The 6844-nt window shown below is 37.2% G+C and overlaps 1 pseudogene; it reads right to left on the reverse strand.

Annotated features, from left to right (window-relative positions):
* Positions 1-243: 243 nt before the first annotated feature.
* LOC107554347 (flotillin-1-like) lies at positions 244-5369 on the reverse strand (annotated as a pseudogene).
* Positions 5370-6844: the final 1475 nt, after the last annotated feature.

A 6844-nucleotide genomic window follows, 5' to 3' on the forward strand; every position in this document is an offset into this window, starting at 1 on the left:
GCGTCTATGTTTGCGTGAATCATTCGTGATCCAGCTTCACCTACAGAAGAAGTGAGTATAAGGTTTTTTAGTGAATCTTTGCAAATCGCCTTTCCTAATAATGTGCTGATTAGCAAGTTTCACGATGAATGCGGCTAAAGTAAACAGTCCCTCAGAGAGCGGCTCGGAAGAGAGGGGCGGGGTCAGCAGAGCTCATTAACATTTAAAGGAAAGTGCTACAAAACGGCTTGATCTGAAAAGAGCTGTTTTTGACAGGGTAAAAAAGGTGTTTTTTACACTACCATTGAGAAATTTTAACCAAACTGTGTTACAGATTTTTCATTAAGACACTAAATAATCATATCAACTTGTGGAAAATGGGCATCCGATGACCCCTTAAAAATCCCACAACTTTGAAATTACTTTGACAAGCAGTCAGCTTCGGTCTCATTTAATGAACAGAACTGTCTAAAGATGTAACAAATACGTTTCCCTGTAATGTCAAGTCCTACACATGGTTATGATCATTTTCAACATCAGCTTTAGGACAAAACAGTACAGATGTATAAATATAATCGCACCCTTCAGTCATGCATGAAAACACTTCAAACTATACAAAAAAACCCTTCAAATGATATTTGAGAAATAAATAAGTTACTAATAGAATAATTACCGACCTATAATTCTGCATAACACAAACACATCTGAGACTGTTCACTTGAGTAAACACTTAAACACAGATAATGAAGATCTGACATTATTGGCAGTATCTTCAGATTTCAGAGCACAGCATACCATTTGAAGCAGATAATTACTATAATTCTTACACGATTATGTCCAACTAATATAGTGAAAATACACTTTTGAGGTAAAGTGAATGTATATCCTATTCAACCCACAGAAACAAATGACACGTCAGCATCAGTCCTTATAAATGTGTTTCCCTTCATGTTACTTTGGCTTCCAAAAGGTTACTAATAGAAAGTAACTAATGCAAATATAACGAAATGCTCATAGTGCACTACCAGCATTAAAAAGTACTCTACAAGAAAAACTAAAGGTGTAACATTTCAAAATGTCAGAAGTGTCGGTGTGTAATGGCATTCGACAGATCCTTGGACTTCACTGTCTTCTTATGATTGCATTAAAAATATAAAGAACAGCATTCTTCCCTGGAGTTTTAGATTAAAATGCACTTTGGGTTTTGGCAGCAAGGCAAGACAGACAGGAAGTGTACGTCGAGAGAGAAAGATGGGGAAGGGAAAACAAAAGAGATGCAGTGTGGAAGATAAAAAAGGAGAAGAAATGAATTGTCACAGATAGAGGAGAGAGAATGTTGGAGAATTTCTTCAACCAGTTCGGGCCACCTAAAGAGGAAGAGACATTCTGCCAGTTATATCAATTATGCATGTGAGAATATGCACATACTACATGATGAACAAAAATTCATGATCATGTGAAGACAACATTTTCTGTATTCACTTGAAATACAAAAATAATACCGTTTGAAATACAGTTTTTTACCTGGGAAATGCTGACCCCAGTTAGTTTCTCAATGGTTTCGGGCAGTTTGGTCATGATGTCAAGCACTTCACCTGTCAGCTTGGCTGCACCGATCTCTGAACCTCCACTGGAAACCATGGTGACCTTATTGGTAGCTGACAGGGGCTTACTGATCTCCTCTGCCATCTAATGGATAGAAAGAACACAATTTACCATCAATATAGGACGTCAACTCAAACTGCTTTTTTCCTCTACGCAGGATCATCTCTTGCAAGATGATTACTATTTTTGCAGTACAATGCAATATTTTTCTATATTGCCTACACCAGGGATCCTCAAATCTGGCCCATGAGATCCACTTTCCTGCAGAGTTTAGCTCTAACCATAATCAAACACACCTGAGCATGCTAATCAATGTTTTCAGGATCATTAGAAAATCACAGGTAGGCGAGTTTGATCAGGGTTGGAAATAAACTCTGCAGCACTTTGGCCCTCCAGAGCAAGATTTGAGGAACCCTGGCCTACACATTAGAAGAAAAAAAAACATTACAAATAACTGTCTCACCAGCGGCAGTTTCTCCAGCAGCATGTCCACCATCGCTCCTTCCTTATAGTTCTGGAAGGCCTCGGCCTTCTTCGCCATCTGCTCAGCCTCGGCACGACCTCTAGCCTCCACAGCGTATGCTTCGGCCTCTCCTCTCATCTGCAGAGACACAGTATGTATAACACAAACTGTTTTGTTTTGAATATAGTCAAGAAGATGGCTGATCACTTACTTTGATAGATTCGGCCTCAGCTTCTGCCTCCATGATTAGCTGAAGACTATTGGAGAGCACAAAAGGGCCAGATGGTGTCAGAGATATAATTCTTTACAGTCAAACCTTATATGTTTACATGAACAAATATTGATTTAAAAATCTTAATCCAAGCTGAGGATTTGCTGCGAGCGCTCCACCACTATCACCTGCATCTTCTCCTCCTCGATCTGCTGCTTTGTCTTCGCCACCTAATGCAACAGTTACACAGGAGGATGAAGATTTACTGGATAAATGTAAGTAAATTTAAATTCTTTTTTTTACCCACAAAACCATGTCACACAGTTATGTTTCTAAAATAGGTATAACTATATGGAAGCCCGTTTCTGCCACTAAATAAAAAAATAAAACAAGGTAATTGCGACTTTTTATCTCGTAATTCTGACTTTATAACTCGCAATTACCTTGTTATTTTTTATTTAGTGGCGGAAACGGGCTTCCATAATTAAAGGGACAGTTCATCCAGGTATGTATTTTTTTCTTCTGCTGAACACAATAGAAGAGATTTTAGATTGGTGATTCCATGGTACTTTTTGTCCATACAGTGGTAATCAATGGGAACCAAAACTGTTCCACAGAATAAAGAAAGTCAAACAGGTTTGGAACGACATAGCAGGAGAGTAAATGATGACAGAATTTAAATTTTTGATTTTTTTTGGGTGGAGTGGGCGGTCTTCCATAATTAAAGGGACAGTTCATCCAGGTATGTATTTTTTTCTTCTGCTGAACACAATAGAAGATATTTTAGATTGTTGATAACCATGGTGATTCCATGGTACTTTTTGTCCATACAGTGGTAATCAATGGGAACCAAAACTGTTCCACAGAATAAAGAAAGTCAAACAGGTTTGGAACGACATAGCAGGAGAGTAAATGATGACAGAATTTAAATTTTTGAGTGGACTTTTGCTTCATAAAGAACCCCAAGGATAAATTAAATAAAGTCTTTCACAATGTTGAAGGTGACAAAAAGATTTGGTTGTAGTTCTACCTGGAGCTGATAGGCCATTTCAGACTCCGCTTTTTTGGTGAAGACCTCAATGTCGTAGACCGCCTTCTTTAGCTCGTAGTCTCTCTGAGCCTTAGCCATCTCGATCTCATTCATGTACTGAGCAGATACCTTCTCCTGTATAGCATTGGCCTCCTACAGAGAGAAGAAAGAGAGAAATGAGAGGGATGTTAACAAAAATGCTCCGTGATATTTAGAAAATAGGCTGTATATGGAACCGAGTTCAGGAAAGGCTCACCCTGATCACTGCATCTCTTTTGTTCTTGGCTTCTCCAATCCGTGCATCCTTCTGCACTTGTGCCGTACGGGCCTTTCCCAAAGAGTGCAGGTAATCCTGAAAGAAAAAAACTTGATTCACTGCTCTCACAGATCCTTTCTTATACATTTAAAGCATTTTAAATATTAAAGGGGTCATATGATGCGATTTCAATTTTTCCTTTCTCTTTGGAGTGTTACAAGCTCTTGGTGCATAAAGAAGATCTGTAAAGTTGCAAAGACTAAAGTCTCAAATCCAAAGAGATATTCTTTACAAAAGTTAAGAGTCAGCCACGCCTACCTAAAACGGCTCGTTCTAACACGCCCCCCACATGTCTATGTCACTATGTGGGGAAAATTTGCATAACGCCGCCCAAATGTTCACGCAAAGAAAGAAGGCGTAACTTTTATTCTCGCTGTACACAATATGGTATCACAATATGGTAAGGGCGTAACATTTCCGTCACATACTTGAGGTATTCGGCCAATCACAACACACTGGATAGCTGGCCAATCAGAGCACACCTTGCTTTTCAGACCGATGAGCTTTGTAAAAATCGACGCATTTCAGAAAGGCGGGGCATAGTGGAGAAACAATAATGTACAGTATGTGGAAAATGTTTTTTTTTAACCTTAAACCTCAAACACATTTCATTACACAAAATACACAAAATAATGTTCTTTTTAGCAGCATCATATGACCCCTTTAAGGGACAGATTTACTAACAGCTCGAGCAAACACTAACCCTCTTTTGCTGTTAAAAAACACTACTGGGATTTACTAAAGAGATTAAGTGAAACATTAGCGATGAAAAGGACACATTATTTTTTGCTAACCTTACTGTAGGAGGATAAATGAATCCTGCTATGTTATTTACTAAGGTCTGCGGTAGTCCATTTACTAGTATTTGCACCATTATTTAACACCCAGAAAAAAGCATGTCTTAACCAATTTTGCACCTGTGTTGTTAGTAGATTAGCTGCACATGATTATCATCGGCTACACATGTTTGCAACACTACGCCTATTTGCGCTGCTCTTGGTAGATTGCAGTGGTCATTATAAAGACTGCATTGTCAGGAAATCATCTGCAGAACCTTCCACTTCCATCTGTGCTTTTATGGGATTGTGCTCTCACGCTAATTTGCCTTGTTTAATAAGTCGATAAACACAACACCACAAATGTGACCCTGGAGCACAAAAGCAGTCTTACGTCACTGGGGGATATTTGTAGCAATAGCCAAAAATACATTGTATGGATCAAAATTATCGATTTTTCTTTTATGCCCAAAAATATTAGGATAATAAGATCATGTTCCATGGAGATATTTTGTCAATTTCCTACCATAAATGTATCAAAACTTAATTTTTGATTAGCAATATGCATGGCTATGAACTTCATTTGGATAACTTTAAAGGCGATTTTCCTCAATATTTTGATTTTGTTGCACCCTCAGATTCCAGATTTTCAAATAGTTGTATCTCAGCCAAATATTGTCCTATCCTAACAAATACATCAATGGAAAGCTTATTTATTCAGCTCTCAGATGATGTATAAATCTCAATTTCAAAAAATTTTGCGTTATGTCTTTTTAGCAGCATCATATGACCCCTTTAAGGGACAGATTTACTAACAGCTCGAGCCAACACTAACCCTCTTTTGCTGTTAAAAACACTACTGTCAGGATTTACTAAAGAGATTAAGTGAAACATTAGCGATGAAAAGGACACATTATTTTTTGCTAACCTTACTGTAGGAGGATAAATGAATCCTGCTATGTTATTTACTAAGGTCTGCGGTAGTCCATTTACTAGTATTTGCACCATTATTTAACACCCAGAAAAAAGCGTGTCTTAACCAATTTTGCACCTGTGTTGTTAGTAGATTAGCTGCACATGATTATCATCGGCTACACATGTTTGCAACACTACGCCTATTTGCGCTGCTCTTGGTAGATTGCAGTGGTCATTATAAAGACTGCATTGTCAGGAAATCATCTGCAGAACCTTCCACTTCCATCTGTGCTTTTATGGGATTGTGCTCTCACGCTAATTTGCCTTGTTTAATAAGTCGATAAACACAACACCACAAATGTGACCCTGGAGCACAAAAGCAGTCTTACGTCACTGGGGGATATTTGTAGCAATAGCCAAAAATACATTGTATGGATCAAAATTATCGATTTTTCTTTTATGCCCAAAAATATTAGGATAATAAGATCATGTTCCATGGAGATATTTTGTCAATTTCCTACCATAAATGTATCAAAACTTAATTTTTGATTAGCAATATGCATGGCGAACACTATTAAAATCACTTGAGAACTATATGCGGAGGGGAAAAAGCAACCAGTATGGATTAATTTCTTAATATCTCACATAACAACAACTGTATTATTCTGCTCTTAGTCATTTTAAAATAAATTTCCATTCTGATTGCAACATTCGGTAACACTTTCGAATAATGGTCCGTTGTTAACGAGTAACTATGCAGGAAGTAATAGGTAGTACTTTATATAAATTATTAATTTACTTGTGAGTAATTACTGAGGGGTTAAGGTTTTTCACTTTAAAAATAATGGTCCAGATCACTAGTAGTTCCTTAGTAGCACTTTAGCTTTAAAGTGAAAAATACATTAGCCTCTCACTAATTACTCAAGCGTCACCTTGTCAGCCTGCAGGAACTACTAGTGATCCGGACCATTAGTTTAAAGTGAAAAACACCTTAACCACTCTGTAATTACTAAGTAATTTAATAAGTTATTTAACATATTTTATATCTGACACATACATATGTGTGAAGCACTAGTGATATTTGACCAGACACTGTAATCTGGAATATGCGGTTTTGTGCTGAACACAATATAAATGCAGTCGATGCCTTCATTAAGGATGTGAATTGTTTTTGTCAAGAGAACATCAATATTTATATTCAAGAAAAGTCGTCCCCAGCCTACTGTCACTAAAGGTAGAGGTCTTTTGGAGTCGGAGACATACTGATCTGACACAAACTAGAGCTCATAATTATGAACTAATTCAATCACTTTTTTAAATGAATTATTATTATTTTATCTTTTTGTTTGAAATAAACGGAGAACATCCATCCTTTGGTAAGAGTAGTACAATTTCAACCTGTAGCCGACTTATTTGGGGGATATCATATTCATAAATTAGTTTCCACAAAGAACCCAATTGTTCAATTTTAAGATGTTACCGTTGTGATAAGTAATTAATTGGCTATTCTTTATTAATTGGTCATAGTTCACAAGTAGTTCTCAATGAG

The sequence above is a fragment of the Sinocyclocheilus grahami genome, unplaced genomic scaffold (assembly GCF_001515645.1).
Source record: "Sinocyclocheilus grahami isolate Dianchi unplaced genomic scaffold, SAMN03320097.WGS_v1.1 scaffold498.1, whole genome shotgun sequence".
Taxonomy (NCBI): Eukaryota; Metazoa; Chordata; class Actinopteri; order Cypriniformes; family Cyprinidae; genus Sinocyclocheilus; species Sinocyclocheilus grahami.